The sequence below is a fragment of the Salmo salar genome, chromosome 14 (assembly GCF_965601325.2).
Source record: "Salmo salar chromosome 14, fSalSal1, whole genome shotgun sequence".
NCBI lineage: Eukaryota > Metazoa > Chordata > Actinopteri > Salmoniformes > Salmonidae > Salmo > Salmo salar.
The window spans coordinates 38,337,294-38,360,000 of record NC_138304.1 but is presented as its reverse complement, the minus strand read 5'-3'; the positions used below and the strand labels follow the sequence as shown (position 1 = coordinate 38,360,000).

The following is a 22,707-nucleotide window of genomic DNA, read 5'->3' as shown; positions in this document are numbered from 1 at the left end:
CACAGGGAGCGACACACACAGGGAAACACAGGGACACACACACACACAGGGAGAAACACACACACACACAACACGGGAGACACACACAACACGGGAGGCACACAGGGAGGCACACAGGGAGACACATACACAGGGAGACACATACACAGGGAGACACATACACACACAACACAGGGAGACACATACACACACAACACAGGGAGACACATACACACACAACACAGGGAGACACATACACACACAACACAGGGAGACACATACACACACAACACAGGGAGACACACACACACACAACACAGGGAGACACACACACACAGGGAGACACACACACACACACACACACACACACACACACACACACACACACACACACACACACACACACACAGGGAGACACACACACACACACACACACACAGGGAGACACACACACACACAGGGAGACACACACACACACAGGGAGACACACACACACACAGGGAGACACACACACACACGGAGACACACATACACAGGGAGACACACACAGGGAGACACACACATCAGTTGATGGGTGCATTCCTTCCGTTAGGCACACTTAGAGACTGGCTGATTTCTGAATAGGTGAATTGTGTGCGTTGTGTGAAAAAGAGAGCGAGAGAGTGTGTGCTGAGATTATTTGATGCTTGTCTGACTTAATTTTAGTAGATTCTGGTATGAGAAGGAAGAAATACAGAAAAACAGACCTCCCTTTTATCCCTAACCTGTCTCCAACTAACTTCTCTTGAGTCCCATGGCTGTGCAGAAGTCAGACTAGCTGCAGTGCTCACTGTTTATCAGGGTGCATTGGGTTCCTTTCACTCCAAATGTTTGTTTAATTTCCCTGACGCACAGTTCAGTCACTGAATTAATAATGAGTCGAACTGAATAGAAATTAAGAATGGGCTGGCATGGTTAAGAGCTTTGATTGATGTACCAATTGGTTTCATACAGCCGCTCTCAACACTGCAGCAGACCTCCTTGGTTGGTTTTGGGTCGAATTCGGGCGTAACAGCGACTTCTCAGAGATGTCCTCCACCTGCGACCTGGAGCCATGATTGTGCTTCCGTTGTGGTTGTGGTCGAGAGGCAACCTTTTTTTTGCATGAAATTAACATGCATTACTTTTCGTCCGACAGTAGAAGAACTGCTATGGCTCGCTGCATGAAAGAAGGCAAGCGGCGCAGTGGTCTAGGGCACTGCATCGCAGTCCTAGCTGTTCCACTAGAGATTCTGGGTTCGAGTCCAGGCTCTGTCTCAGCTGGCCCCGACAGGGAGACCCATGGGGCGGCGCGCAATTGGCCCAGCGTCGTCCAGGTTAGGGGAGGGTTTGGCCGGCAGGGATTTCCTTGTCCCTTCGCGCACTAGTGACTCCTGTGGCGGGCCGGGCGCATGCATGCTGACACGGTCGCCAGGTGTACGGTGTTTCCTCCGACACATTGGTGCGGCTGGCTTCCGGGTTAAGTGGGCATTGTGTCAAGAAGCAGTTGTTTGGGTTGTGTTTTGGAGGACGCACGGCTCTCGACTCCAGAGTCCATACGGGAGTTGCAGTGATGAGACAAGACTGTCTACCAATTGGATACCATGAAAAGGGGGTGAAAAAAGGTAAAATAAAATGAAAGAAGGCATGCTTCACCAGTACCACTCAGAAAGAGCGTCAGAGGCTGCCGAACTATCGTGAAATGACAGGCGACGCGTACTATATTGTTTCAGACGGCAATCTATCCCCAAAGTGACGTAGTTCTGTGCTGCAATAGGGCACTGTTTGAACTAGGGCTTAGAAGGGAAGATAGACACACACATGCTCAGAAATTACACTTAACACTCTTGTGCTGTCTTCACAGAATCTTTCCGAAGTTGTCCTGTAAGTGTGTGTGTTATGAGTGTGTGTCTCACATCTGTCAGTTCTGACCTCCTCCCTCATCGGCTATGACAGACATTCTAATGCGCGGGGTTGTCACGACAACATGGAGCAAGTTACAAACCAGAGTGTTTGATCAGAACGGAAGGGTAAACACACACGCTCCAAACTCATCTCGTCTCTGTGAATAGATAACATACAACCTCCGTCCCTGTAATTTCCATGCCTGTCAGCCTCCCTAACCAGACTGTATTTCTATTTGATAATTTGCTTTTTAAATTCTTCTCTGCTGTAATCTAAAGTAGGGGCTGCCATACGACCCGAATGCAGTTAATAAACCCTAAAGGAAAACCCCTACAGTATAGCCAGTGGTTACCAACCTTTTTTGGTTACTGTACCACCAACTGAATATTGCTCTGCCTGGATACTCCAGAAGTACCCCCCTCGTGCATTTTACCAGTCTCCTGAGTCTTTTCAAGTACCCCCTGTGGATAGGCCAAGTACCCCCAGGGCTCCTAGTAGCCCTGGTTGGGAATCACTGGTATAGCTTATAAAATAACGTGTGCCTCTTTGAGCTGTTATTGTGACTCTTCAGACCGTCACAAATGTCATAGGCCTATGCACAATTCAATACATGGGCATCTCTGTCAGACATGAATGCTGTTAACAATTTAGAGAGGAAAATTTTCCCTCATGCCTATCTTCACATGTCCTAGACCCTAGGCTATTTTCATATCCAGTTCCAATCCCACTGAAACCCCAAATTCTGACTCGTCTCACCTAAAAATTCCTAACTTTATTCTGTAATCTACAGGTTGCGTAATCAAAGCACGTCGCTCGCTAATGGGAAAGGGAAAGGGGATACCTAGTCAGTTGTACAACTGAATACCTTCAACTGAAATGTGTCTTACGCATTTAAGCCAACCCCTAAATTACCGCTCTAACATTTCCCCCTTCTCTGTGCTGTCTCGTACTTGTTGCCCATATGAGCTTCAGTAAGTGTGAGCAACAAATGGTACGAGAGTAGGTATGGCTATTTTTAAAACAGTTGGTCCCCGTTAAGATACCTTGAACTATTTCCGCTCTTCATCTCCCAGTTATTCACGAGCTGATCTGATATCTGTGTAAATATAGGAGATATTCTGTAATTCATTTGAAGGTTAAGCTTAGCAACTTTGGTCAGTTGACGTTTGTTTGACTGCCATTACAAAGTTTCTATGATTCGACAATGTCATTGTCAATCAAAGATAGTAACTATATCATATCTAAATATCTGTTTAATTTGCCCTGAAATCTTTAAATAGTGTCGCAGCCAAGTTGACAAGGTGGCGGTGCGCCCCTTTTATTTGGGGAGAACCAAATAATGACCATACCTTGGTTCCATACATATTTGCCCATGGAAGAACTGGTCAGAAAGTGACTTTTTTAACCTGAATGCTGAAACATTTTTGCTGGCTACCCAAACTCCTTGCTCCGGCCAAACACTATGCCACAGTTGTTAGTTTATTCTCTGCAATGAGATGGATCTGAGCACCTCCCCAACTATTTCTAGAACGCAAACATTCTAACCATTGTGATTCTTCCCAGAAACCGATGGGTTGGGCCAGAGTCCGAACGACCACATGTGGGTAAAGCGCCATTTTGACAATGTGTCATTGCCATTGATACTCTGATTGGTTAGAGATGATCCAATCACTTATGTTTTGTAACACAGCCCTCATTTGGATGTCACCACAAACTACTTCAATAATGGAAGTCTCAGACTGAAGTATGTAGCAAACAGAGTAGCGGAAGAATTGTTGGAGTCATCAGGCAAAAAACCTATAGGAGATGGAGGTGCTCCAAGTTGACCCATTTTGCATACCCCACCATACCATGAGACATCCAGGTCTTCAATGGAAAAGATAAACAGTTGAGTTAGGTGTCATTTAAAAGCTTACAAACAGGGTTGTCAAAGTCATTTATTGAAGAAAATGTTTAAAAACATCTTCATATTAGCATGTGTTGTAGCTAAGACCCTACTTTATATCGTCTGAAGTTTTTGTGTTGTGCCCGCCATTGGTTAAGACACAACATGCTCATGAATACAGGGTGGGTGTCATTTTAATCATAGGTCCATTCTATGAATTCTATTTCTCTTCAGACCGCTGCACTTTAGCCATTGACATTTAAATGTAATTTACATTTTAACTTCTAATTACTTCCACAAAGATGGCCGCCAGTCCACCCACTGCCGAATGTCAATTTAAAGACTTTAATGAAAAAAACAAAAAAACAATGTGTGAACCTCTGACCATCTTTGCTGTACCATTTGAAATGTCAAACATGACACCCACCCTGTATACAAGAGCATGTTGTGTATCAACCGATGGCAGGCACAACAACAACAAAACTCTATGTAAAAGGGGGTCCAAGTTACAACATAGTTTACACGTTTTTTTGATCATTCACATTTAAGGCAAAAAAAAATACATTTGTATTTAACTTTTTTTCTCAAATTATAAAATAGTTTGAAAACCCTGTTTGTAGGCTTTTAAATTATATCAACCTCAGCCATTTATCTTTTCCAGTGATGAAGACATTCATGTCTTATCGTTAGTGCTGAGCGATTAACTGAAATCTTGGTTATTTTGGGGGGTTTTAAACAACTAATTGACTGAAATCGGTTAAATTATTTGAATTCCATTAGTTTTTTTCGGAGCTCAATGTGCACATTGCACAGGTTCTCTTAAGATAAATCAAATCAAGCCCAAACTGTGCTATGTAGTAGGGAGTTGTAGTTTCCAACAAGCCAATATTATACATAGTTTAGGGCAGAAAAAGTGGTAACTAACGACAATGACCATAATCCATTACACCTGCTACATTAGGTTAGTGTGGGGAAGACACGAAGAGAGCAATGCACAATCGAGAGGGATAGAGAGCAGTTGCTTCGAGGCATCTCTACCTGAAGAGACATGATCTAAGTGATTGATAGTTGGTATTCAGCAGTCATAAAAGTAGGGCTGGGAATTTGAGATTTTGTTTTTAAAGCGATACGGTATGTAACTATCGATTTAATTTTTCACCCATCACTACATAAAAGTATGCCTTATTTACTTTGAAAAACTATTAAATAGTGACTTTGTCAGACAGCATAGGCAGCAGCTCTATAGAGATGATGACTTGGATATAAATAATAGTCATCAAATTAAACAAGTGTAATTAATATACACAACTTAAATATTGAATTAAAGTCGTGAATAAATTATGGTTAATAAGTGATAAGCAGCAATGGGCAGTCACTACCATCATATGACTTTTATTAATAGTAAAAATGATGCTGTAACAGAATAAAACTAACAACATCCCACTGACTTTGAGTAAAGCCAGAGTTTCTATGTACAGTTGAAGTCGGAAGTTTACATACACTTAGGTTGGAGTCATTAAAACTCGTTTTTCAACCAGTCCACAAATTTCTTGTTAACAAACTATAGGTTTGGTAAGTTGGTTAGGACATCTGCTTTGTGCATGTGTAACCGATGTGAAATGGCTAGTTAGTTAGCGGTGGTGCGCGCTAATAGCGTTTCAATCAGTGACGTCACTCGCTCTGAGACTTGAAGTAGGGTTTCCCCTTGCGTTGCAAGGGCCGCGGCTTTTGTGGCGCGATGCTTCGTCGGGTGTCAGTTGTTGATGTGTGCAAGGGTCCCTGGTTCGAGCCCGGGTTGGGGCGAAGAGAGGGACGGAACCTACACTGTTACACATGACACTAATAATTTTTCAAAAAATTGTTTACAGACAGATTATTTCACTTATAATTCACTGTATCACAATTCCAGTGGGTCAGAAGTTTACATACACTAAGTTGACTGTGCCTTTAAACAGCTTGGAAAAGTCCAGAAAATGATGTCATAGCTTTGGACGCTTCTGATAGGCTAATTGACATCATTTGAGTCAATTGGAGGTGTACCTGTGAGTGTATTTCAAGGCCTACCTTCAAACTCAGTGCCTCTTTTCTTGACATCATGGGAAAATCAAAATAAATTAGCTAAGACCTCAGAAAAGAATTGTAGACCTCCACAAGTCTGGTTCATCCTTGGGAGCAATTTCCAAATGCCTGAAGGTACCACATTCATCTGTACAAACAATAGTACGCAAGTATAAACACCGTGGAACTACGCAGCCGTCATACCGCTCAGGAAGGAGACGCGTTCTGTCTCCTAGAGATTAACGTACTTTGGTGCGAAAAGTGCAAATCTATCCCAGAACAACAGCAAAGGACCCAGAAGATGCTGGAGGAAACAATTACAAAAGTATCTATATCCATAGTAAAACGAGTCCTATATCGACATAACCTGAAAGGTCTCTCAGCAGGGAAGAAGCCACTGCTCCAAAACCGCCATAAAAAAGCCACACTACGGTTTGCAACTGCACATGGGGACAAAGATCGTACTTTTTGGAGAAATGTCCTCTGGTCTGATGAAACAAAAATAGAACTGTTTGGCCGTAGTGACCATCGTTATGTTTTGAGGAAAAAGGGGGAGGCTTGCAAGCTGAAGAACACCGTCCCAACCATGAAGCACGGGGGTGGCAGCATCATGTTGTGGGGCTGCTTTGCTGCAGGAGGGACTGGTGCACTTCACAAAATAGATGGCATCATGAGGAAGGAAAATGATGTGGATATATATTGAAGCAACATCTCAAAACATCATTCAGGATGTTAAAGCTTGGTCGCAAATGGGTCTTCCAAATGGACAATGACCCCAAGCATACTTCCAAAGTTGTGGCAAAATGGCTTAAGGACAACAAAGTCAAGGTATTGGAGTGGCCATCACAAAGCCCTGACCTCAAGCTATACATTACATTACATTTAAGTCATTTAGCAGACGCTCTTATCCAGAGCGACTTACAAATTGGTGCATTCACCTTATGAAAAGTAGCCTATATGATAATTAGACAGCCCCTATTGGTTCCCTTTAGATAAAAGTATTTAATATTCCATGCAGTTATTGTAAATAAGAACATTTCAAAAGACTTAATTCTTCAAGGCCTAAGCTACGTGGTTCTTCTTGTCACACTCAGAGTCATGGCAGCCACACTTATCAATGTAAATGTAGTTCTGCATGATCTTCTTCCCGTCAGGACAGAGCATCTCCACCTTCCTCTCACTGGTAGACATCTCCTGACAGCAGGAGCAGGAGTGCATCAAGGTGTTTTTCTCTGCAGAGTACATAGAAGACGTTCCACTCGTTCTACTTCTATAGAAAATGTGTGGGCAGAACTGAAAAAGCACGTGCGAGCAAGGAGGCCTACAAACCTGACTCAGTTACACCAGCTCTGTCAGGAGGAATGGGCCAAAATTCACCTAATTTATTGTGGGTAGCTTGTGGACGGATACCTGAAACGTTTGAACCAAGTTAAACAATTTAAAGGCAATGCTACAAAATACTAATTGAGTGCATGTAAACTTCTGACCCACTGGGAATGTGATGCAAGAAATAAAAGCTGAAATAAATCATTCTCTCTGCTATTATTCTGACATTTCACATTCTTAAAATAAAGTGGTGATCCTAACTGACCTAAGACAGGGAATTCTTACCAGGATTAAATGTCAGGAATTGTGAAAAACTGAGTGTAAATGTATATGGCTAAGGTATTTGTAAACTTTTGACTTCAACTGTATGCGGATGACTCAACACTATACACGTAAGTGACTGAAATGACTGCAACACTCAACAAAGAGCTGCAGTTAGTTTGAGTGGGTGGCAAGGAATAAGTTGGCCCTAAATATTTATACAACTAAAACCATTGTATTTGGAACAAAACACTCACTAGTCCCTAAACATCACTAGTCCCTAAACCTCACTAGTCCCTAAACCTCAACTAAATCCTGTAATAAATAATGTGGAAATTGAGCAAGTTGATGACTAAACTGCTTGGATTAACACTAGATTGTAAACTGTCATGGTCAAAACATATTGATGCAGTAGTAGCTAAGATGGGGAGAAGTCTATAATAAAGCGATGCTCTGCCTTAACAACACTGTCAACAAGGCAGGTCCTACAGGCTCTAGTTTTGTCGCACCTTGACTACTGTTCAGTCGTGTGGTCAGGTGCCACATAAAAGGACTTAGGAAAATTGCAATTGGCTCAGAACAGGGCAGCACGGCTGGCCCTTGGATTTACACAGAGCTATTATTAATAATATGCATGTCAATCTCTCCTGGCTGAAAGTGGAGGAGAGATTGACTTCATCAACTACTTTTATTCATGAGAGGTATTGACATGTTGAATGCACCGAGCTGTCTGTCTAAACTACTGGCGCACAGCTCGGACACCCATGCATACCCCACAAGAGGTCTCTTCACAGTCCCCAAGTCCAGAACATACTATGGCAGGCACACAGTACTTATAGAGCCATGACTACATGGAACTCTATTCCACATCAAGTAACTGACGCAAGCAGTAAAATTTGATTTAAAAAACAGATACAAAAACACCTTATGAAACAGCGGGGTGAAGCAACACAAACATTTGGCACAGACACACACACACACACACACGATAACGTACGCACTATACATACACATGGATTTAGTACTGTAGATATGTGGTAGTGGTGGAGTAGGGGCCTGAGGGCACACAGTGTGTTATGAAATCTGTGAATGTATTGTAATGTTTTAAAGTTGTATAAACTGCCTTAATGTTGCTGGACCCCAGGAAGAGTAGCAGCAGCTAATGGGGATTCATAATAAATACAAAATACAAATACCCACATAATTCATAGTGCATTAAATGTTTTAAAAAATGATCAAAACCGTTATTGTATTTTTTTACATTTTATAATCGAACCGACAAATAACACTAATCGCTCAGCACTACTCATGGTATAGGGGGGTATGCAAATAGGTCAACTTTGAGCAGCTTTATCTCTTAAATGTTTTGGCGCTCAGGTCCAGAAGGACACTTTCTGAGCACTTCTACAATGAGCAAATATGTATGGAATGTTTCTTTCAAATCAAAATGGGTTCTGTCAAAAAGTGATTGAAATCAAATGGATTTACCTGTGTGTATGTGCAAGCATATGTGTACTTGTCAGACATACTGTCTGGGGGGGTGTGTGTTTGTCTGCGAGTGGAAGACTGTGTGCGTATGGCAAGGTGGAATGTGACTGGGGCAAGAGCACGTGGGACTGGAGAGATGGGACACAGGGACTCAACTCTGACAGGCAGGGGGTACGAGTTGTGCTTGTGCGTGTTGCTCAGTATGGCCCCTGGGAGCAGTGTCTGTGCTGTCACATCCCTTTAAGATGCAGCATCTAGCCTGTCACACACGCACGCGCACAAATAGGCACACGCTGCCTCCACAAAGGCTCTCTCTGCCTTGTGTCTCTCCCTCAGTCTCCCAGCCCATTCCCATGCACTGTCCGCTAAGGTTGACTAGGTCTGTGTTTGCAGAAAGATCTTGGTGGAAATAGCAAATGGGTTGTTCCATATCATTTCAGCAAGCCATGACACCCACCATTTCAGATCGTTCTGAGATCATTTCTGTAGTTTGAAACTGATCATATTAGCATTCCTGCAACATTATTTTGTTGAAATATAATTGTATTTCTAATAAATTAAGCTAATTGATTGCACCCAAATTGGCCATTTTCATTTGTAGGATTCATACAGGCGGCAGGTAGCTTACTGGTTAGAGCTTTGGGCCAGTAATCGTAAGGTTGCTAGATCGAATCCCCAAGCTGACAAGGTAAAAATTAGTCGTTTTGCCCCTGAACAAGGAAGTTAACCCACTGTTCTTAGGCCGTCATTGTAAATAAGAATTTGTTCTTAACTGACTTGCCTAGATAAATAAAGGTTAAATAAAAAATATAATATTCAATAAATATGGTACCTAACATCCCATTTGGACCAAACTTTTTTTTCGAACAATGAGTGAGACATGAGGATTCTAAATAATAAATGGACAAAAGCCACCCACTGACCACGCCAATCCCACCCCAACAACGAGTATACAGTATGAGTGCTCTATGTCTGACAAGTAGAATGGAGTATTGTTTCTTCATCCTATGTCATTTAATCTCAGTTATTTAGTTTATTTATTATTTTTTTCAGAGAAATTGGTAGTTGAAGTTAGATTTGTCCCATCCTACATCCTGATATTACCAGGTTCTGACCACCAGATGATGCTATTCCGATTGTATTTTTTTTTATGTATTTTTTTTTTTTATCCCCCCCACCCCATCAATGTTTAAAGGGATAGTTCACCCAAATTACAAAATTGGACAAGGTATGACAGCAACCCATGATTTTGGTTTTGTTTACCTTGCCACTGTTTCAAATGCTATCTTTTTAGCATTTGTAGCATAAATCCAATGTGTGGCACAAGTCAACGGTACCTATATTAGTATTTCTACGCTTCATATGCAAACCATCATTGAGTTATACAATACATTTTTTTATACCTTGTGATTCAGACATGAAGCATGATAATGCTAATATAGGTACCATTAACTTGCGTTGGATTTGTGCTACAAATGCTAAAATGTTAGCATTTGAAACAGTGGAAAACAAAATCAAAGCATGGATTGTTGTCATACCTTGTCCATAAGACTGCTTACAGGGTAAGGAAACCAATATGTAATTTGGTTGAACTATCCCTCTGGTGCTTTCAAATGTTGCAAAACTGTCATGGATTACAGAGGCCTACCAGACAACCTACATACCTTCTATGCAAGCTTCGAGGCTAGCAACACTGAACTATGTATGAGAGCACCAGCTGTTTGGGATGATTGTGTGATCACGCTCTCCGTAGCATATGTGAGTAAGACCTTTTAAACAGGTTAATGTTCACAAGGCCGCATTGCCAGATGGATTACCAGGATGTGTACTCAGAGCATGCGATGACCAGCTGGCAAATGTCTTAACTGATATTTTCAACCTCTCCCTGACCCAGTCTGTAATACCTACAGTTGAAAGTCAGGGCTTTGTGATGGTCACTCCAATACCTTGACTTTGTTGTCCTTAAGCCATTTTGCCACAACTTTGGAAGTATGCTTGGAGTCATTGTCCATTTGGAAGACCTATTTGCGAACAAGCTTTAACTTCCTGACTGATGTCTTGAGATGTTGCTTCAATATATATCCACATAATTTTTGTTCCTCATGATGCCATCTATTTTGTGAAGTGCACCAGTCCCTCCTGCAGCAAAGCACCCCCACAACATGATGCTGCCACACCCGTGCTTCACGGTTGGGATGGTGTTCTTCGGCTTGCAAGCCTCCCCCCTTTTCCTCCAAACATAACGATGGTCATTATGGCCAAATGGTTCTATTTTTGTTTCATCAGACCAGAGGACATTTCTCCAAAAAGTATGATCTTTGTCCCCATGTGCAGTTGCAAACCGTAGTGTGGCTTTTTTATGGCGGTTTTGGAGCAGTGGCTTCTTCCCTGCTGAGAGGCCTTTCAGGTTATGTCGATATTTACATTTACGTCATTTAGCAGACGCTCTTATCCAGAGTGACTTACAAATTGGTGCATTCACCTTATGATATCCAGTGGAACAACCACTTTACAATAGTACATCTATCTTTTTTTTGGGGGGGGGGGGGGTTAGAAGGATTACTTTATCCTATCCCAGGTATTCCTTAAAGAGGTGGGGTTTCAGGTGTCTCCGGAAGGTGGTGATATAGGACTCGTTTTACTATGGATATAGATACTTTTGTAATTGTTTCCTCCAGCATCTTCTGGGTCCTTTGCTGTTGTTCTGGGATTGATCTGCGCTTTTCGCACCAAAGTACGTTCATCTCTAGGAGACAGAACGCGTCTCCTTCCTGAGTGGTATGACGGCTGCGTAGTTCCATGGTGTTTATACTTGCGTACTATTGTTTGTACAGATGAATGTGGTACCTTCAGACGTTTGGAAATTGCTCCCAAGGATGAACCAGACTTGTGGAGGTCTACAATCTTTTTTCTGAGGTCTTGGCTGATTTCTTTTGATTTTTCCATGATGTCAAGAAAAGAGGCACTGAGTTTGAAGGTAGGCCTTGAAATACACTCACAGGTACACCTCCAATTGACTCAAAGGATGTCAATTAGCCTATCAGAAGCGTCCAAAGCCATGACATCATTTTCTGGACTTTTCCAAGCTGTTTAAAGGCACAGTCAACTTAGTGTATGTAAACTTCTGACCCATTGGAATTGTGATACAGTGAATTATAAGTGAAATAATCTGTCTGTAAACAATTTTTGGAAAAATGATTTGTGTCATGCACAAAGTAGATGTCCTAACCAACTTACCAAAACTATAGTTTGTTAACAAGAAATTTGTGGAGTGGCTGAAAAACGAGTTTTAATGACTCCAACCTAAGTGTATGTAAACTTCCGACTTCAACTGTACATAGAAACTCTGGCTTTACTCAAAGTCAGTGGGATGTTGTTAGTTTTATTCTGTTACAGCATCATTTTTACTATTAATAAAAGTCATATGATGGTAGTGTCTGCCCATTGCTGCTTATCACTTATTAACCATAATTTATTCACGAATTTAATTCAATATTTAAGTTGTTGTGTATATTAATTACACTTGTTTAATTTGACTATTATTTATATCCAAGTCATCATCTCTATAGAGCTGCTGCCTATGCTGTCTGACAAAGTCACTATTTAATAGTTTTTCAAAGTAAATAATAATGACTTCAACCTAAGTGTATGTAAACTTCCAACTTCAACTGTACATGTTTAAAGCAGACCACTATAGTCCCTGTGCCCAAGAACGTCAAGGTAACCTGTCTAAATGACCATCGACCCGTAGCACTCACATCTGTAGCCAGGAAATGCTTTGAAAGGCTGGTTATGGCTCACATCAAGACCATGGTCCCAGACAGCTTAGACCCACTCCAATTTGCATACCACTTAACATTGCTCTTTCCCACCTGGACAAAAGGAACACCTACGTGAGAATGCTGTTCATTGACCACAGCTCAGCATTCAACACCCTTGTGTCCTCCAAGCTCATCACTAAACGAAGGACCCTGGGATTAAACATCTCCCTTTGCAACTGCATTTCCTGATGGGCCACCCCAGGTGGTGAGGGTAGGCAACAACACATCCGCCACGCTGACCCTCAACACGGGGGGGCCCTCAGGTGCGTGCTTAGTCCCCTCCTGTACTCCCTGTTCACGCATGATTGAGTGGCCGCGCATGACTCCAACTGCATCATTGTTTGCAGACGACACGAAGGTGGTAGGCTTGATCACGGACGACGATGAGACCACCTACAGGGAGGTGGTCAGATACCTGGCAGTGTGGTGCCAGGACAACGATCTCCCTCAATGTCAGCAAGACAAAGGAGCTGATTGAGGACTACAGGAAACGGAGGGCCAAGCATGCCCCCATCCACATCGACAGGGCTGTTGGGGAACAAGTTGAGAGCTTCAATTTCCCGTGGTGTCCACATCATTTATGAAACTCATGGTCCACACACATCAACACAGTCGTGAAGAGGGCACGACAACGCCTCTTCCCCCTCAGGAGGCTGAAATGATTCAGCATGGTTCCTCAAATCCTCAAAGTTCTACAGCTGCACCATTGAGAGCATCTTGACTGGCTGCATCACCGCTTGGTATGGCAACTATTTGGCATCCGACCGCAATGTGCCACACAGAGTAGTGTTATTGGCCCAGTACATCACTGGGGCCAAGCTCCCTGGCATCCAGAACCTCTATACCAGGTGGTGTCAGAGGAAGGCTGTGAAAATTATTAAAGACTGCTACCGCATGGCAAGCTGTATTGATGCACAAAGTCTGGAACCAACAGGACAGTGAACAGCTTCTACCCCCAAGCTATAAGACTGCTTAATAGTTAGTCATAGTTAACCAATAACTCCCCGGAATATCTGCATTGATAATTTTTGCACTAATCTCTTTTCACTCATCACATACGCTGCTGTTAGTTAATTATCTATCTCGTTGCCTATTCACTTTATCCCTACCTATATGTACATATCTACGTCAATCGACTCGGTACTGGTACCCTGTGTATATAGCCACGTTATCGTTACTCATGACGTATTTATTCTTTGTATTATTTTTATATTTATTAGTGTTATTTGTATATTTTTCTCATCAATTTTTTTACTACACTGAACAAAAATATAAACGCAACAATGCAACAATTTTAAATATTTTACTGAGTTACAGTTCATATAAGAAAATCTGTGAATTGAAATTAATTCATTAGGCCCTAATCTATGGATTTCACATGACTGGGAATAAAGATACGCATCTGTTGGTCATAGAAACCTTTAAAAAAAAGTTTGGGCGTGGATCAGAAAACCAGTCATTATCTGGTGTGACCACCATTTGCCTCACCATTTGAGCCATATCTCCATTGCGTAGTTCATCAGGCTGTTTATTGTGGTCTGTGGCATGTTGTCCCACTCTTCTTCAATGGCTGTGCAAAGTTTCTGGATATTGGCGGTAACTGGAACATCCTGTCGTGAGCATCCCAAACATTCTCAAGGGTGACATGTCTGAGTATGCAGGCCATGGAAGATCTGGGACATTTTCAGCTTCCAGGAATTGTGTACAGAACCTTGCAACATGGGGATGTGCATTATCATGCTGAAACATGAGGTGATGACATCGGATGAATGGCACGACAATGAGCCTCAGGGTCTTGTCACGGTATTCAAATTGTGCATTAAAATGCAATTGTGTTTGTTGTCGGTAGCTTATGCCTGCCCATACCATAACCCCGGCGCCACCGTGGGGGACTCTGTTCACAACGTTGACATCCGCAAACAGCTCGCCAATAGGACACCATACACGTTGTCTGCCATCTGCCCGGTACAGTTGAAACCAGGATTTATCTGTGAAGAGTACACTTCTCCAGCGTGCCAGTGGCCATCGAAGTTGAGCATTTGCCCATTGAAGTCTGTTATGACGTTGAACTGCGGTCAGGTCAAGACTCTGGTGAGGACGACAACCACGCAGATGAGCTTCCGTGAGATGTTTTCTGGCAGTTTGTGCAGAAATTCTTTAGTTGTGCAAACCCACAGTTTCATCAGCTATCCGGGTGGCTGGTCTCAGACGATACCGCAGGTGAAGAAGCCGGATGTGGAGGTCCTGGGCTGGCGTGATTACACTTGGTCTGCGATTGTGAGGCCGATTGTATGTACTGCCAAATTTTCTAAAATGACTGAGGTAGTTTATGAAGGAGAAATTACTATTAATTTCTCTGGTGGACATTCATGCAGTCAGCATGCCAATTGCATGCTACCTCAACTTGAATTTCTGTGGCATTGTATTGTGTGACAAAACAAATTGTCACACAATACCCCATTATGACAAAGTGAAAACAGGTTTTTAGACATTTTTACAAACGTATTAAAAATAAAAAACAATACCTTATTTACAAAATTATTCAGACCCTTTGTTATGAAACTCGAAATTGAGCTCAGTTGTATCCTGTTTGCATTGATCATTCTTGATGTTTCTACAACTTGATTGGAGTCCACCTGTGGTAAATTGAATTGATTGGACATGATTTGGAAAGGCACACACCTGTCTATATAAGGTCCCACAGTATATGGTGCATGTCAGCAAAAACAGCATTGAAGGTCCCCAAGAACACAGTGGCCGCCATCATTCTTAAATGGGAGAAGTTTGGATTCTTCCTAGAGCTAGCCGCCGGGCCAAACTGAGAAATCAGGGGAGAAGGGCCTCGGTCAGGGAGGTGACCAAGAACCCGATGGTCAGTCTGACAGAGCTCCAGAGTTCCTCTGTGGAGATGGGAGAACCTTCCAGAAGGACAACCAACTCTGCAGCACTCCACCAATCAGGCCTTTATGGTAGAGTGGCCAGATGGAAGCCACTCCTCAGTAAAAGGCACATGACCACCCACTTGGAGTTTGCCAAAAGGCACGTAAAGACTCTCAGACCATGAAAAACAAGATTCTCTGGTCTGATAAAACCAAGATTGAACTCTTTGGCCTGAATGCCAAGCGTCACGTCTGGAGGAAACCTGGCACCATCCCTACGGGGAAGCATGGTGGTGGCAGCATGCTGTGTGGATGTTTTGCAGCAGGAAGGACTGGGAGACTAGTCAGGATTGAGGGAAAGATGACCAGAGCAAAGTACAGAGAGATCCTTGATGAAAACCTGCTTCAGAGCTCTCAGGACCTCAGACTGGGGCAAAGGTTCACCTTCTAACAGGACAACGACCCTAAGCACACAGCCAAGACAATGCAGGAGTCGCTTTGGGACAAGTCTCTGAATGTCCTTGAATGGCCCAGCCAGAACCCAATCAAACATTTCTGGAGAGACCTGAAAATAGCTGTGCAGCAATGCTCACAATCCAACCTGACAGAGCCTGAGAGGATCTGCAGAGATGAATGGGAGAGCCTCCCCAAATACAGGTGTGCCAAGCTTGTAGAGTCATACCCAAGAAGAATCCAGGCTGTAAACGCTGCCAAAGGTTCTTCAACAAATTACTGAATAAAGGGTCTGAATACTTATATAATGTCATATTTCAGGTTTTTATTTTTTTAGCAAAAAAAAATAACTAGCTTTTGCTTCGTCATTATGGGGTATTGTGTGTAGATTGAGAAAAGCAAAAACTATTTAATCAATTTTAGAATAAGGCCCGTAACGTAACAATGTGGAAAAAGTCAAGGGATCTGAATCATTTCCAAATGTATTGTACTATGAAGAACATTGAAGGTCAAAGTGGAGGGTTCCATCAATCAATCAAATGTATTTTATATAGCCCTTTCTCACAAAGTTGTCTCAAAGTGCTTAAGAGATATCCAGCCTAAAACCCCAAAGAGCCAGCAATGCAGAAGCACAGTGGCCAGGAAAAACTCCCCATTAAGGCAGGAACCTAGGAAGAAACTTGTAGAGGAACCAGGTTCCTAGGGGTGGCCAGTCCTCTTCTGGTTGTACCCGGGTGGAAAGTTTTAGAGTACATGTGTGGCCATAAAGCCAGATCGTTTTTCAAGATTTTTTCAAATGTTCATAGATGACCAGCAGGGTCAAATAATATCCATGGTGGCCATGGAGGTTGCAATTGTGGACAGCAGTTGAACATGGGTCAGTCAGTCCTAATATTTGAGATACTTTTGGTCATGTGGTGTATGTGGACATTCCAAATCATGGGCATTAATATGGAGTATGTCCCCCCTTTTGCTGCTATAACAGCCTCCACTCTTCTGGGAAGGCATTCCACTAGATGTTGGAACATTACTGTGGGGCCTTGCTTCCATTCAGCCACGAGCATTAGTGAGGTCGGGCACTGATGTTGTGCGATTAGGCCTGGCTCGCATTCAGCGTTCCAATTCATCCAAAAAGTGTTTGATGGGGTTGAGGTCAGGTCTCTGTGCAGCTAGTCAAGTTCTTCCACACCGATCTCGACAAACCATTTCTGTATGGACCTCGCTTTGTGCACAGTGGCATTGCAATGCTGAAACAGGAAAGGGCCTTCCCCAAATTGTTGCCACAAATTTGGAAGAACAGAATTGTCTATAATGTCGTATGCTGTAGCTTTTAAGATTTCCCTTCACTTTCCCAAATCATGAAAAACGGCTACAGACCATTATTCCTCCTCCACCAAACTTTACAGTTGGCACTATGCATTGAGGCAGGTAGCGTTCTCCTGGCATCCGCCAAACCCAGATTCGTCCGTCGTACTGCCAGATGGTGAAGCGTGATTCATCAGTATTCTGGAGTCCAATGGCGGTGAGCATTACACCACTCCAGCCAATGTTTGGCGTTGCGGATGGTGAACTTAGGCTTGTGTGCGGCTGCTCAGCAATGGAAACCCATTTCATGAAGCTCCCAACGAACAGTTATTGTGTTGACGTTGCTTCCAGAGGCAGTTTGGAACTCGGTAGTGAGTGGACAATGTTTATGTGCTACGCGCTTCAGCACTTGGCGGTCCCGTTCGGTGAGATTCTGTGGCCTACCACTTCGCGGCTGAGCCGTTGTGGCTCCTTGAAGTTTCCACTTCACGATAACAGCACTGACAGTTGACTGGGGAAGCTCTAGCAGGGCAGAAATTTGACAAACTGACTTGTTGCAAAGGGGGCATCATGACAGTGCCACCTTGAAAGTCACTCAGCTCTTCAGTACGAGCCATTCTACTGCCTATGTTTCTCTATCGAGATTGCATGTCTGTGTGCTCGAATTTATACACCTGTCAGCAAAAGATGGAGCTGAAATAGCCGAATGCACTAATTTGTCCACATACGTGTGTGTGTGTGTGTGTGTGTGTGTGTGTGTGTATATATATATATATATTGTGCCATTCTGTCCTAGTAGAGTCGTTTTGGGTTAGTGTTGAGCTCCTCTGTTAGCTCTGTAATCAGTTCTCTTGTCTGAATGTGTGTCCTCTGAGGCTCTGGCATCTACTCCTGACACCTTCATGAATGAACAATCCCATCTCCCTGCCGAGCAGAAATGTTCTTTAATTGCGTCGACATGCCAGCGCATCCCCTACTTTATCAGACCGTCCCTGAACACACACACAGTTACTTACACACAAACAAACCTAAGATGACGGGGGTACTGGAGAACTCAGCAGATTGCATGTCCCACTGGTATGGGGCCTGTCACTGCAGCTCAGTGGGTGTGGATGGTGGCGGCTCTCCTCTCATCTTCTTGTCTCCTTTCTTCTCCGATGTAATGATCTGTCCCAAAATGTGTGCTCCTGCCGCTGTGATCGACAGAATGATAGCTCTCACCCACACACACCAGTATATTGAGCTGTGTTGATCACACACACTCCGGCCCCTCAATCTGACAGACGTCTCATTAGCGCTCGGTCTGGAAGATCTGGGTGTGGGCTGTGCCCCCGCATATCCCTGTGTGTCTGTCGTGAGCTGATCACACCACTAAGAGACTGGTGGGCTCTGTCTGAGCTACCATCTTCTGAACTTCTGTGTTGAGCCCTATTTAGACATAACAACTACCTCTTCTCTCCCTCCGCTCTCATTCTTTCTCCCCCCTCCTTCACTGGCGTTCTTTCTCTTTGTCCTCTCGCTTTCTCTTTGTCCTCTCGCTTTCTTTGTCCTCTCGCTCTTTCTCTCCTCTCGCTCTCTTTCTGTCCTCGCTCGTGCTCTCTTTCTGTACTCTTGCCCTCTTTCTGTCCGATTGCTCTCTTTCTGTCCTCTCGCTCTCTCTTCCCTCATTTCCGCTCTCTTAGGTGGAGGTCAAGATGCAGAAGACAGAGGGGATCAGGAGGGAGAGGGACAGGAGCCCAATGTCAAACACTTCATCCCCAGTCAGTTCCTCTCCGTCACACACACACGCGTGCTCTCTCCACCTTTGCGCTCTCTCCCTTACACTAACATATAACAAATTCAGAACTGGTTTGTGGTACTGAAACGTTTTTAATGCGCGTGTGTTCTTGTGTAGACCAGTACCCGTCATCGTCTGCCTCCAGCCGTAACTGGGACAAGGTGATGGGGGACATCAGTGAGGAGGAGAAGAAGGAGAAGCAGCGCTCGACGAACTCTTTCAACAAATCTACTGTGACGGCACTGACAAGGTCAAACGGGCCATAAACAAATCCTTCGTGGGTATACACACACACACACCATGAGAAGAACGGCGAAAGATGTTTCTGTTTTAGCAGTACACAGTCAGTATCACTGACTCTCTTCTCCTCCCCCTGTAGATGGAGTCGGGTGGTACAGTCCTGAGCACCAACTGGACAGATGTCGGGAAGAGAACAGTAGAGATGAGCCCTCCTGATGACATGGAGTTTAAGAAGTACTGAAGAACACTCTCTCTCTCTGCCTCAAATGGATTGCCCATATTTCCTCTCCACCAACCCCCCCCTCTTCCTCCTCCCAGGCCCTGTCTGTTAATATATATATTTTTTTTCATTTCTCCTTTATTTAACCAGGTAGGCCAGTTGAGAACAAGTTCTCATTTACAACTGCGACCTGGCCAAGATAAAGCAAAGCAGTGCGACACAAACAACACAGTTACACATGGAATAAACAAACATACAGTCAATAATACAATAGAGAAAGTCTATATAGTGTGTGCAAATGAGGTAGGATAAGGGAGGTAAGGCAATAAATAGGCCATAGTGGTGAAATAATTACAATATAGCAATTAAACACTGGAGTGATAGGTGTGCGAGTAGAGATACTGGGGTGCAAAGGAGCAAAATAAATCAAATAAAAACAGTATGGGGGATGAGGTAGTTAAGCTATGTACAGGTGCAGTGATCTGTGAGCTGCTCTGACAGCTGGTGCTTAAAGTTAGTGAGGGAGATGAGTCTCAAGCTTCAGTGATATTGCTTTCTCCTTCTCTTTGCCTCCGATGGACATGTGCACTTTATTCCCCCAAACCCACTCCTCCCTCCCTCCACCTTCCAGTCCGTCTGCCAATATTGGTTTTGGAGCTTTGGTGCTTTTCGCCGCAGTCCAGGAACCACTAGTAAACGTAGCGTTTAACCATTCTCACAAACACTATAATGAGGTTAATTGATACATCTGTCTATCATATATATATATACACTGCTCAAAAAAATAAAGGGAACACTTAAACAACACAATGTAAGTCCAAGTCAATCACACTTCTGTGAAATCAAACTGTCCACTTATGAAGCAACACTGATTGACAATACATTTCACATGCTGTTGTGCAAATGGAATAGACAACAGGTGGAAATTATAGGCAATTAGCAAGACACCCCCAATAAAGGAGTGGTTCTGCAGGTGGGGACCAGAGACCACTTCTCAGTTCCTATGCTTCCTGGCTGATGTTTTGGTCACTTTTGAATGCTGGCGGTGCTTTCACTCTAGTGGTAGCATGAGACGGAGTCTACAACCCACACAAGTGGCTCAGGTAGTGCAGCTCATCCAGGATGGCACATCAATGCGAGCTGTGGCAAGAAGGTTTGCTGTGTCTGTCAGCGTAGTGTCCAGAGCATGGAGGCGCTACCAGGAGACGTGGAGGAGGCCGTAGGAGGGCAACAACCCAGCAACAAGACCGCTACCTCCGTCTTTGTGCAAGGAGGAGCAGGAGAAGCACTGCCAGACCCCTGCAAAATGACCTCCAGCAGGCCACAAACGTGCATGTGTCTGCTCAAACGGTCAGAAACAGACTCCATGAGGGTGGTATGAGGGCTCGACATCCACAGGTGGGGGTTGTGCTTACAGCCCAACACCGTGCAGGACGTTTGGCATTTGCCAGAGAACACCAAGATTGGCAAATTCGCCACTGGCGCCCTGTGCTCTTCACAGATGAAAGCAGGTTCACACTGAGCACGTGACAGACGTGACAGAGTCTGGAGACGCCGTGGAGAACGTTCTGCTGCCCGCAACATCCTCCAGCATGACCGGTTTGGCGGTGGGTCAGTCATGGTGTGGGGTGGCATTTCTTTGGGGGGCCACACAGCCCTCCATGGGCTCGCCAGAGGTAGCCTGACTGCCATTAGGTACCGAGATGAGATCCTCAGACCCCTTGTGAGACCATATGCTGGTGCGGTTGGCCCTGGGTTCCTCCTAATGCAAGACAATGCTAGACCTCATGTGGCTGGAGTGTGTCAGCAGTTCCTGCAAGAGGAAGGCATTGATGCTATGGACTGGCCCGCCCGTTCCCCAGACCTGAATCCAATTGAGCACATCTGGGACATCATGTCTCGCTACATCCACCAACGCCACGTTGCACCACAGACTGTCCAGGAGTTGGCGGATGCTTTAGTCCAGGTCTGGGAGGAGATCCCTCAGGAGACCATCCGCCACCTCATCAGGAGCATGCCCAGGCGTTGTAGGGAGGTCATACAGGCACATGGAGGCCACACACACTACTGAACCTCATTTTGACTTGTTTTAAGGACATTACATCAAAGTTGGATCAGCCTGTAGTGTGGTTTTCCACTTTAATTTTGAGTGTGACTCCAAATCCAGACCTCCATGGGTTAAATTGGATTTCCATTGATTATTTTTGTGTGATTTTGTTGTCAGCACATTCAACTATGTAAAGAAAAAAGTATTTAATAAGATTACTTCTTTCATTCAGATCTAGGATGTGTTGTTTAAGTGTTCCCTTTATTTTTTTTAGCAGTATATATATATATATATAATAGAAAAACTGGGAATCATCTGAATGGCCAACTTGGGTAAAGGTAGTGTAGGGTTGAACTTGATTCCTGGACTGAAAGGTTGGGAAACCCTTTTCACCTCTTGTGGCTGTTCTTGTGTTTAGAGCCTTTCTTTATCCGGGGTGGCTGGGAGGTTAGGGGCGTTTATGCCATCCCATTTGCCACTTGGAAAGAATACAAAATATGTGAATTGTTTTGATTTTTTTTATATACTTCTATAAGAATTCTAGAATCTTTTTCCACATCAGCAGCAATACAGTCATGCAATGGAAGTCGGATTTGAATTTCCTTTTCCTCAATGTGATTCAAACTTCAATGTAATTACATTATTTTGTTTCTGGATCACAGTTCTTTGTTTCACTGTGTGTAATGTTGTCTAAGAGACCTGGGGCGTATTCAGAAGGACAACGAATTTTAAAAGTTCAGATAAACATATGTTATGTACAACAAAGGAATAAAATGCCACGAATAGAGCAGATTTGATCTGCAACGTTTGGCTACTGAAGGTGGCCCAAAAGAAAGCTAGCATCGTCAATCACCAATACCAACACACCCAATCCTGTACTGATCTAATGTACTATATTAGAGGGAGTAGACCTCATCCTCACACACTACGTTCTGCTGCTCTCTGCTTTGAGTGGGCGTTGCGTTAAGTGCAGGGGCATTAATATGGATCGAACTGCATCATCAGCCCTCACACTGAGTTAAGTGAAAAATACACACACCCATTC

The 22,707-nt window shown here is 43.7% G+C and overlaps 1 pseudogene across 1 annotated transcript in view; it reads left to right on the top strand.

Moving 5' to 3' along the window:
* Positions 1 to 22,323, top strand: part of LOC106569482 (protein SGT1 homolog) — a 52,926-nt pseudogene extending 30,603 nt beyond the window's left edge. The window contains exons 10-12 of the transcript XR_014380356.1: positions 19,061 to 19,138; positions 19,273 to 19,432; positions 19,535 to 22,323. The product of XR_014380356.1 is annotated as a protein SGT1 homolog (transcript). The remainder of the gene's footprint in view (positions 1 to 19,060; positions 19,139 to 19,272; positions 19,433 to 19,534) is intronic.
* Positions 22,324 to 22,707: the final 384 nt, after the last annotated feature.